Source organism: Polistes canadensis, unplaced genomic scaffold, assembly GCF_001313835.1.
Source record: "Polistes canadensis isolate GaletaPanama2010 unplaced genomic scaffold, ASM131383v1 scaffold_211, whole genome shotgun sequence".
Classification (NCBI taxonomy): Eukaryota; Metazoa; Arthropoda; class Insecta; order Hymenoptera; family Vespidae; genus Polistes; species Polistes canadensis.
The window spans coordinates 64,806-76,916 of NW_014569758.1; the positions used below are offsets into that span (position 1 = coordinate 64,806).

At 30.2% G+C, this 12,111-nt stretch overlaps 1 protein-coding gene across 2 annotated transcripts in view; it reads left to right on the top strand.

The window, feature by feature from the left end:
• The first annotated feature begins 4,978 nt into the window (after positions 1 to 4,978).
• The window catches only part of LOC106790050 (serine hydrolase-like protein), a 40,317-nt gene continuing 33,184 nt past the window's right edge, over positions 4,979 to 12,111 (top strand). Inside the window, exons 1-2 of one of the 2 annotated variants that reach the window (XM_014754704.1) lie at positions 4,979 to 5,408; positions 5,507 to 5,667. The gene's annotated coding sequence lies outside the window, so the exon portion shown is untranslated. Of the gene's footprint in view, positions 5,668 to 12,111 lie in introns of both variants that reach the window. The other variant, XM_014754703.1, reaches the window with a different exon arrangement.

Sequence of the window (12,111 nt, forward strand, 5' to 3'; positions counted from 1 at the left end):
ATATAATATAATTTGATATGGCCTAAAAAAAGGCCTAAAAATCTATGATTCCTTCCTGTAAGTACTACTAAGATAATAAGATTAAGGTCTTTAAAAATAATTTATAACCAGATGAAGAAAATAAGACTATATCATGTGGAGATGACATGTGGAACTGAAGTATCATGTTTAGCACAGATTTATTTATAAATATTATTTGTCATTTCGATCATGTTGTCTCATGATTTCACCTATCTATATGTTGTCGTAATACACTTGCTGTTAAGGGGTCGAAATAAAATTGCTAACGCGTTGCTAGTCATAATTTTTGGCATTATTCAACGGAAGAAATGTGTTTGTTGTTCCATATGTCACAGAAACAAATGACCTAAATTGTAATAATATTATTGCAAATATTATGGCATAATATGCGAATGGATTTTTTAACTTTACTAACATAAATATTATGACATATAGCTTATTTCATATACATTCTAATTAATTATCAATATTAGGTTGCAGTGTGACAATGTGTGCGCGAGAATATGTATGTTATTTAGGGATGTGCGAGTACCACCTAACATCTAGTCGCGGTAAAGTTCATATTCAAATTATTAATAAATGAGAGATGAAATGAAAGTAAAAGTACTCAATCATCTCGCTAATTAAAATATGAAAATTTATTAAACGCATACCATTTCATAGGTAAATAATAATAATCAATTAGCGAGTTTAATTTTTCAAATGTTCAACTATTAACATTAAAACGCGCACATGTATATAGCTCATATTATTCATCAAAATTTGAAGAGCTATATTTAAAATATTGAAGAAAGACAAAATATATCGAATCATTTAGATTACATTTGATAATATAAACATTTTCTATAAGTAGATTAATCTACCTAATGATTAATTAAGTCCCATTGTCTAGAATACCAAACTCTTGGAGTATTCGCACATTCCTCATGTATTTATAATATACAAGATGGTTACAAAAGAAAAAAAAACATGAAGTATTGCAAGCTATTTTTTATAGAACAGTAAAAAAGGTAATTGAGTATTACGGTCTGTAGTTGTTAAAACGAATAATTGAAAATTTGATTGTATTTTTTTGTTTTCTAAGCACTTATAAAGTTATTAAATTTGAAATTTAATTGAATAACTTTTTAATCGAATCGCCGATGGAAATTTTATTTAACTATTTCGGACGAGAAGATGACAAATCTTTGTACACGGAATCTCTATTTGAAAAATAATATATGTGATTCAATTTAAAAGAGACAAAATGTATAATCACGGAATATAAGTGCAATAATTAAGATAACGAGAAAGAAAGAAAGAAAGAAGAAGAAAAAGAAGAAGAAGAAGAAGAAGAAGAAGAAAGGTTTACTTTTCAATGCGAATTATTATTATTTTGTTATTGTATATTTATTTGAAACGAAAAATAAGGCAAGAGAATTTTATAAGAGCATCAAACGAAATACAAGAGTAAGAAGAAATATTATAGGATCGAGAGAAATTTTTCAAATTAATATTAGCAAGTTTCGATAATTTTATAGCTGTGTTACTTGAACAAAAAAATATTATTCGTATAATAAAATGTGCAAAAAAATGTTGGTTGTAGGCTATATATATATATATTTTTTTTTATTAACTAAGATGTATATGAAAATTGTACTGATTTGTAAGCACGCGTATTTATATTATTTATAAAAATATCTTATATGCAAATGAATAATCGAATTAAATTTTAAGGAAAATTAATTCATCATATTCATGCAATAATTCAAATTAAACATTCTTCCCTAGTATTATTGAGTTTAAAGAGTTTTACTTTTTCGCGTTTTCTTTTTAATTTTGGAAATACAAATTTTTCTTATGTTCATAATAAAATAATAACAAAGATGAAAAATTTCATTATATTTTATTGATTCAATGAAAGCAGCTTTTAATGCTTTGCATAAAGATTATTTTTTTCGTAAATTAATAAAAACGTTCATGTCGAAATTGCCTCAAATTAGATTCAAGCTAAATAATGAAATATAAGATATTTAATCTTACGTGTAAATTATTTATACGTCAGTTATTATTATTATTATTATTATTATTAATATTGTTTGACAAGTTGCAGTTGTATTATATTTATTAGAATGATATTCACTGAATGATATGAAAAAAGAAAAAAAAAGTATAAAACCTATTTCATACGCAAAATGAAAAATATTATCGTATTTGAAGAATCATGCATTTCTTTAGCACAAAACTAATTAATAATATAGCAGAATGTTGAACAGTACTTTTGCTTCAAATAAAAAAATATGAGTGTGTAAAGTGTGTTAAAAATATCAGTGTCAGCTTTAAAAATGCAATTCGCACTGTTTAATATATATAGATATATATGATATATATGATTACGCTTTAATATATATTGTATAACATTATTAATTTCTTTTTTTCTGAATATAGCAGTGCGCCGTATATTTAATTTTTTTAATTTGTTTTTCAGGGAAAGGGATAAATTTAAAAAATGTTTTTTTTTTTCGCGTCTTTGAATAATATAATTTAAATGCAATTTGTAAAACGCATTAACTATAAATATTTCTTGTTATTATAGCAACTTAATCGTTGCGAAAAGGTTCTCCGTGATAATAAATTTAATTAGACTGATATTAGTATTGATATATGCCAAAATTGGGTTGTCTATAAATGTATCGACAGAGATTACATTTTGGTTGCTCAATTGGTATCGAGTTATTAAATATAGTTTATTAAAAAAAATCATTTAAAAGCATTAACTTTTGGAAGAAATAATATACGAGAATATCATAAGTTTGTAATAATAACAACAATATCGACGTTGAATGTATTCGCAACTACTAAGGGCTTTTTAATAACTCAAACTCAAACTCAAACTTGTAATTTCTTCTTTCGCGCGTTCGACGTAATATTTTTAATTAAGTAATAGTTTTTATTTTTATTTTCTCTCAATATTATTATTATATTATTATAATATTAACGTGCTGTTTATTAAAATACTCATGTTTTATTATGTAATATCGAGGAAGATGCGGTGAAAGCTATACGAGAGTAAACGGAAAGAAAACAAAAATATAAGTAACAAAAGAAAGAAAAAAAAAAAAGCAATCATTTAAAAAGTGTAACATGTAAATAAACATCTTGACAATGATATAAAAGTGCAATTCCAAATGCCTAATAGAGCAGTTGCTTAATATTAACATTGCTACGCTGGACCAATGCTGCGTGCGATTTCTTTTAAATATCGAAGAACGACTGATTGAAAACAATGTAGGATAACTGCCAATAACGTATTTGATATTTCTGGCTAATCGGATCTTATGAAATATTGGAAAAAATTGTTCAAACTTGCTAAAAAATAAACATTGTGATTAGAGATAGTAGTTACGAGTTAAGCAACGTTTACATACTTTTTAAACTAATCGAATGTTACTTATCAAGAGTACGAATACAGTAGTCCGTACCGACTTACTTATAATCGACAAGAAAAAGCAAAGTGAACGTAATTATAATCATTACATAATTCATCAATATTATTTTCTTATCTAAGAATGAATATTTATTATTATTATTGTTTTTATTATATTTTTTTTTTTTTTCTTTCGTTTTTTATTCCTACATATCATATAATGAATTGCAGTTACACAATAATGAAGAAAAAAAATACAATTATTTATTTGACGATTGTTGGTATATAAAAATTCACCTAATAAATTCACCTAAATGAATTTCTATACGTATTTAATTATAGTATAATGCATTGTCAAATAAAGCATAATGTTGTGAAAATTCTCTAATGCGAAGATTCTGCTTCCTCATTTGAAAAATAAAATTCATAAGAATAAAGTGTAGTAATATAAATTACACGAGGTATACACGGAATATTTTGATTTGATTTTATTGAAAATATCGTAATATAAATAAAAAAAGGATTTTATAGAATTTTACTGGGGCAACACTTGTTCATATTTGACATATTTGAATTCGTAGTAAAGTCAGAGTATACTACTTAAGAGAATAAGATTACCACCGCACTGTGGCTCATGATACAATAAAGTTAAGAAGCCTAAAGATACTTGTATTAAAGATACTTGTTTGCACAAGAAAAAGGCATAGAATGCAAAGGGTTATATTTAGTGTTAATTAATTAAAAATGAAAATATTAATTCGTTTGGATTCCAGCCAGTTCTCCATACACATTTTACCAAGGCTAGTAATTACTGCATAATCGACTAATTGCCAGTCGATTCTGGTGTCATTGCGATGCCATTTTGAAATACTGTCGAAACGTCATTAATACGCTATTGGTGTATCATTGTTGGACTTGATTAAAACACGTATTCTAATACTAGGATTTAAACCAATGTATGTGTTTGTTTAAACAATCTGAAATATAAGTAGAGTGCATTAGATTATTAAAATAATAGTTAATTAGAAGTGTCTATTGTTGACTAAAAGCTCGGAGAATATGATCTTTGTACCGTCCCTCTTTGAAGTCCGCCGTTGAATTGGGTCAATGTCTTCTGTAAAAGTTCTTTTGTTAAATGTTGTTTATACGATTTTTCTGAACGTTGCGCATGTGTATAAAGGGCATAATGCTCCTAATAATTCAAATTGAAGATTATAACTAAGTTCTGATTTTAGCATTTTTTTCATTTTTATGTAATTATGTTAACACTCCTGCGCAGTGATGACTTCGAGGGTAAAATTTTCCTGTAATATAAGTAGAGTGCATTAGAGTATTCAAATAATTGTTAATTAAATGTTTATTGTTGTCTAAAAGCTCGGAGTATACGATTTATGTACCGTCCTATTCGAAATTTGCCGTTAGACTGAGTCATTGTCCTCTAGAAAATTTCTTTTATTAAATGTAGTTTATATGACACTTTCCAAAAAAGGAAATTCTATTTATTAGGAATATTATTTTTGTTATACATATGTATCATATACGGGAAAAAAATGTTAAAAATTAAATAATTTAATTAAATTAAAATAAAGTGTTAAAAATCCGTATTCACTTAGTTGTCAACCCAATACATTAGTTTAAATAATTACATAAAGATGTAAAAATGTAAAAATGCTAAAATCAGAGCGTTATAATCTTAAATTTGATTTATTAGATGAAATATTCCCTTTATACACATGCGCAACTTTCGGAAAATCATGATATAAGCAACATTTAACAAAAGAACTTTGACAGAAGACAATGTACCAGTCTAACGGTGAATTCCGAGGAGGACGGTGCACAGAACGTATACTCCGTGATTTTAAACAATACACATTTCCTTCGATTAATTAACAATTATTTCAAGTTTATCGAATACTTGAATAATATTTTCAACTAAAACGCATATATTTTTGAACGTTCCTGCGCAGCGATAATTTGGAGGGTAAAATTTTCGTCCAATAAAACATCAGATTGAAATTATTTAATATCCAATGTATATTAATAGGTTGTAATGTTTATTCAAATGTATATATACTGTAGGTGTTAGGGAGAGAGAAAGAAGACTGCAATAGAACGAGAAATGACATGTTATGCAAACGGGAGTTAAAAAGGATTGAAAGATATCAAAGCACATATAGTATAGTGTGTGAATCTCCTACCTTCTTCTTGTACGTCGTTGCTTCCCAACTCTACTTAAAGTAGTATGTATATTTTCTTTAAACAAATAATTCATGAGAAAAGTCTTTTATAATAGTATTGTAAAATAAAATAAAATAAAAATCAAGAAAAAAGGTAATATATATAATAGGTAGAAAATGCGATTACATAAATATCATTTGTATAGGTTACTAATTGGTGATAAAAGGATTCGAAAGGTGGGAAAGAATGACTTTGAAAAACGTTTGCAAGTACATTAAGCTGTTCTCTTTCTATTTTTTCCATATCTTTTTTCGAAAAATCGAAACGGTACGAAAAGGAAATGCTTATTTTTCGACGCGAGCCGAAATTCGAAGAGAAACATTACTTTTCCTTTACAACGGTGACACGACGTTTGCGCTTTTCGAAATTCGCTCATTGTCAGGTTCTCGGTTAATTATCGGTACACATCGCACATAACGCGCTTCTTTATTTCATAAAATATTTAACGACCAAACACGTGTATGCATCGCGAGTGCATCGCGAGTGCATCGCGAGTGCATCGCTCTCATACTTCCTCCTCTTTCAACTAGACTTTTCTTACATTCACTCATTCGCATTCTCTCTCTCTTTTTTTTCTCTTTTTTTCTTTTTTTACCAATGTCATTTCTGGCCTTCGATTTATATGCATTTATTAGAAAAAAAAAAAAAAGTCCAACTGAATGGCAGTCTGTTCTCGTGATACGGAAAACGCGATTCGAGTTTTGAAGTGAAAGGCCCTCGTCCAAAGAAAAGATACAATTGATTCATCTGATTACGAATATAATGAGAATTATCGCCACGTAAAAGCTCGAAAGGTGCTTTCCGTTTCAAATTTTCAAGGAACTTTACTTTTTGTTTTTATACTTCTTACTCGGTTAATCATAATCATAATCATAATAATAATAATAATAATAATAATAATAATAATAATGATGATAATAATAAAAATAATAAAAAATCGTAATATAATAATATTAATAATAATATACAGAGTTGTAAGCTAATAGAACGCTTTTGCAGTCGCTTCGGATGGAACGAATATCGTGCGTCGGTTTTTCTATTATTTCATTTTCTTCCTCTTCTCCCTTTTATATTCTATGCATACCAAAGAAAGATCGAATAAAGATCGAATAAAGATCGAAGCTCATATCTCTCGAGACAATTATTTTTCAAACGTGTTGCTGTTGAGAGTATGAGAGAAAGGAAGGTATGAAAAAAGATAAGAACATTTCTGTATCTATGTAATTCCACATTCGTCCGAGGTTAATAAGAGACACAAGATCTCCGATTTACGAGTTATATCTATTATTCGACGCGGTAGTTCGCCTAATCACTCTCTCTATCTCTCGTTCGTTCGTTCGTTCGTTCGTTCATTCATTCATTCATTCATTCATTCATTGATCCATAACGGTCAATTGTTCTTAGACGCCGTGAAAAAACATGTCCGAAATAATGCTACTCGCTTAATATCAACCCTCTTCTCTTATCATATAACGTTAATTATCGTGTAATATTAATTATTCTTCTCTCTCGTGTTTGTCGCATTCGCATATTCGCGCATTTCGCTAATTTCTTCATGAATTATTCGCGTTTAGTTTGATCGAGCCAGTGGCGATCGAGAGGCCCAGTCGGATATACATATATGTAAGTTCTCGATAGAAACATGACATACATTTGTCCGTGCTCGTACTTTGATCAAATTTCAAATGTTTGGATTGATGATCCGCCACTGAGAAACGAATATATATTTGTGTCCATCTTAAATATCTCGGATTAAAAAACTTGAGGGAACAAAATTGCGCTATTGCAATTCCATCGTGAACAATATATTTCTATTACTCCGTGGGCGAGCATACACCTATAACACCGTACGCAATTTGCGCAAATTTCTACTTCTTTTTCATAATATGGATCGTTCGAACACCGTTTAACTAACAATAAAACCACCGTCGGTCGCCATTTGCTACCAAACTTGTATAAATGTTTCTTCTTTTTTTTCTTTTCTTTTTTTTTTATTATTATTATTATTATTATTATTATTATTAATATTATTATTTCTTTGTTTGTTTTTTCCTTTTATTAGTTTTCTTTTTTCTTGCCATTAATTATTTTAGCTTCAAATGTAAAACCACGTCGTCTCTTTCATAAGTATAATATAACGCGCTTGCTTTACAAACTCGCTAAACTTTTGAACGAGTCTTTTTCTCTCTGTCTTTCTTCCTTCATTCTTTTTCACCAGAAAACGTTTTCCCTCTCTCATTTCTAATTACTATCATATAAGGTGGATGCTTTATTATCGCGCGAACGAACAGTGATCATTTTCAATGAAATGATACTTATTATATATGTATATCTGGTGTCGCGATTTATTTAATCAAATGACTCGTCTTAATTATTCATTATAAACATACAAATTCAATGAAACTTCATTCCTCGTGTAATAAAAAAAAACGAAAAAAAAACGAAAAAAAAAAACGAAAAAAAAAACGAAAAAAAAAAACAATAATTCGTTTTTTAAAGGGGGAAGACCACTTATATTACCTATTAAACTATCGATACGCCATTTGAAATCAAAACAGCATATCTTTGAAATAGTCAAGATGTAAAATAAAACGTGTAGAAAGTCAGGAAATGGTCGGCCTTTTAAATAGTCTTCCACCCTTAAGCACGGCGTTGCAGGTGGGTGGGCGGCGCGTTCCGGGAACAAAAAATGCATTTTTATATTATTTACTGACGAGCCTCCATATTTCTTTCTTTAACGACGGTCAAGAAGTTAACAAAAATGAAATTGCATAGTAGTAGAAGAAAGAGAAATCAAATGCGACCGTTAATAATGTTGGAAATGACTTAATCACTAGTCTGGAATTCGGTCCAACGAAATGTTCATTTCTTATAAGCTTTTTTTCTTTACTTTTCATTCTTAAGCCGGGAATTTAATTTCGCTCGAACGACTCCAGACTCCTTTCAAGTTACGTGCGTAACTTTTCGACACTGGACTTTCTCTCTTTTCGGAATAATAGGCGAGAAAAAGTATAACGTTTCTTTCATCTTATAAAATCTCGAACAAACGCGACGTACATATCTATGATAAATTACGTCGACTAAATTCGATTGTTAGCTTTCCCAAAACGATCTTTCGTCTTCTATATCTACCTACCTATCTACCTATCTATCTATCTACCTACCTACCTATGTATCTATCTATCTCTGTCTATCTATCCATCTACCTGTCCATCTACCTGTCCATCTACCTATTTATCTCTTTCGTTCGTTACTCTATTTTTCATCTACAAACAATTCTGCAAAATATGACACCAAAATTACACGATAAAAGACATACGCGCAGTAGTGGATTAAGCGATAAATTAGGTTCTTTTTCAAATAAATTTGTCGAATGTCTTAACGAAACTTTATTCGTCCAACTCGGAAATCTCGTCTCGAGTCGAATCTCGGACTTTGGTTGGCTTGATCCGCCACTGCACGCGCGAACCATTTCTTAAGACTTTCTAAGATACGATACTGGATAAGAATAAATTTGACGAAATTGATAAAAAAAATAATGAAAGTAAAGATAATTAATCACATACGAAAGCCTTTTAGGAAGGTTAAGCTTTCCTTCTAAACGCTATTAAGCAGCGTACGCGCGTGCGTTACTTGTACGTTTATCTATATGTATTACCTGCAACGAATACACACGAATGCAGAACACTCTCGTATACATATTTCTTTTTGTTTTTGCAATGTTTTCCTACAAACGCATATCCACGTTACGAATCGGTCTACATGGAAGCGCTCTTGGAGATTTTGTTCGCGATCGTAGAAAATTATAATCAGAGTCGTTTCGCGTGATAACGCTATTTCGAGTCGACGTAAAAATCCAACATTTTTTATTTTTCCCAGAAAACAATCGACAAACGAATAAAAAGATCGAATAATATCAAAGGAAATATTCTACTCGACTCCTTGATTAGGCCATCGCTACGTCCTCGCGCGAATTTCTACGTCTAGATTGCTTTGTACGTATATTTTTTCACGGGAAAGGACAAATAAAACCTTCGAGACGTCTTTTCGAAGATTTCATTTTTTCTTTCTTTCTTTCTTTCTTTCTTTCTTTTTCATATATTTGTCATTCGAAGATGACGCGTGCAATATTTTCCGACAGCTCGGTGCAACGAGCACGCAACAGAATTGTGCGCGAAATTGTCCAATTGAAACAATAAGAGATCATTCTCTTTCTCTCTCTCTCTCTCCCTCTCTATATATATAACTTACAATAATGCGATAAATCTATTGTACGACGTAGTAAGGACGCTTAAGATCGGATCGAAGATTGAACCATGACTTTTTACTCTTCTCTCAAACGTCACGAGAAATAGAAAAGAATATATGGTTGAATTTTTGTAGACCGGCAGTCAATAATACGATCAATTTTCCTTTCCATTTAGGAAACAAAGTATGATTGCGTACGTCGGAAATATTTACATCCAGGTAATTACAATTTTTCAAACAGAGTTTGAAATTTTTATTAACTCGTATTCGTTCCTTTTGTACTTTTTTTTTTTTTAAATATATTATGTTGCACGTTAGATATGTTCGTATCCGAAAATAAAAATTGTTTAAGAACATAAATGATGGAAAAAAGTGATCATTCTTATTGTTTGCCGGAGTACAATACATTCCAGTCTTTTCAATATGACATTGCTAACGATCAATTATCGATACCCACGATCGTACGCGTCCATGCACGCGTGCATACATACATACATGCATATTCAACCATGTGTGTGTACTTGTATTTGTCGTGTTCTCTTTCTTAAACTTATTTATCTTCTTTCTCTGTCTCTCGCATATAAACGCAAACACACACAAATATACACATACATTCTCATTTAAATATACATATACCTATTTCCGTAAAAGTTACTTAAATAATCGCGCATGTAACGTTTGCGGGCTTCGTTAAATAATATATATATATATATATATATATATAAATATATATATATATACATACACACACGCACGCACACACACACACACAATACAATTAAAAATTAGCTTAACATTTACCTGTAGACCCTATTACAAACTTGTATTTTTCATCGCGTTGTCATCTAACTCTTACCTAAATACAAACAATATTGTAACTAAAATCTGCTCAACTTTTCGTATGCATTTGTGTATGTATGTCGATGCGTGCCTTTCCTGTATGTGACAAAAGTGTACGTGTGAAGTGACAATATGGTTTTAGTAACATGTTCGCTCGTTTATTTACTTACATACTTGACAAATATCCTACAATTAAAATTTCTCTTAGGCATAAATACGTTTTAACTCTTATGCACCGCTCTTATAGATCGTTTAACGTCATCGTGGAAAAAGTACACTGTTAATAGTAAATAGCTAGAGTAAAAGTAGTAGTGATAGTAATAGTAATAGTATAATAGTGGTGGTAGTAGTAGCAGTAGTAAGTATAGTAACAGTAATAGTAGTAGTAGTAGTAATAGTATTAGTATTAGTTTAGTAGTACCGGTACTAGGAGTAATAGAATCAGTAGCAATAGCGATAGTAGGAAGAATAATAGGAGCGGTAGCAGGAATAATAATTGTGACAGTAGTCGTAGTAGTTAGAAGTGTAGCTGTAATAGTAGTAGTAGTAGTAGTAGTAGTAGTAGTAATAATAATAATAATAATAGTAATAATAGCAGCAGCAACGGTCACAATAACAATAGTAATAATAGCGATAATAACGTGACGATAGTTACTGAATAGTTAATAGTATCAATGATGAAAGGATCATTAATACCATTCGTCGTCAATTGGACATTATCCGCATGAAGAAAAAGAGTCAATTTGGAACTAAGAGGAAAAGCTTTTTAAATACGCTCGCTTATATATGTGCGTTTTAAAGGATAATATTTCTTCGAGTCTCTTCTGTCGCAGATTTCTGTCGCAGATCTATCGATCGTTTCGGCCCGCGAATTCGATCGTTCCTCCCTTCAAAAGGCACGAGAAAATCTTTCATTACTTCTCTGTATGCGTATGCATGCATATGTATATAGATACGTGTGTAATAGTATATGTATATATAATCGTAAAAAAAAAACACATTCAAACGAATATGCATGTATATATAAATGTACATATATTATAATACGAGGTAAAAGGATCCAAAGTGTAGCTTTTCGTTAACTTACTTTTTTTTCTTTTTTTTTTTTCTTTTTTTTTTTCTTTTTTTGTTCGCGCAAACATTATCGTTGCACGTAGAACGATCGACGTCGCGTCGTTGGGATGCGTTTTCTTATTACAACAACGTATGTATGTATCTATGCATGGACGCACGCACACGGAAAAAAACTACCTTTATGTATATTATGTATCTCTAACGGAGGAACGAAAAGATTGGGCTACGTTATAATTTGGCACAGATCAGACGGAATACCTTCTCTTTTAACCGACACCGACTTC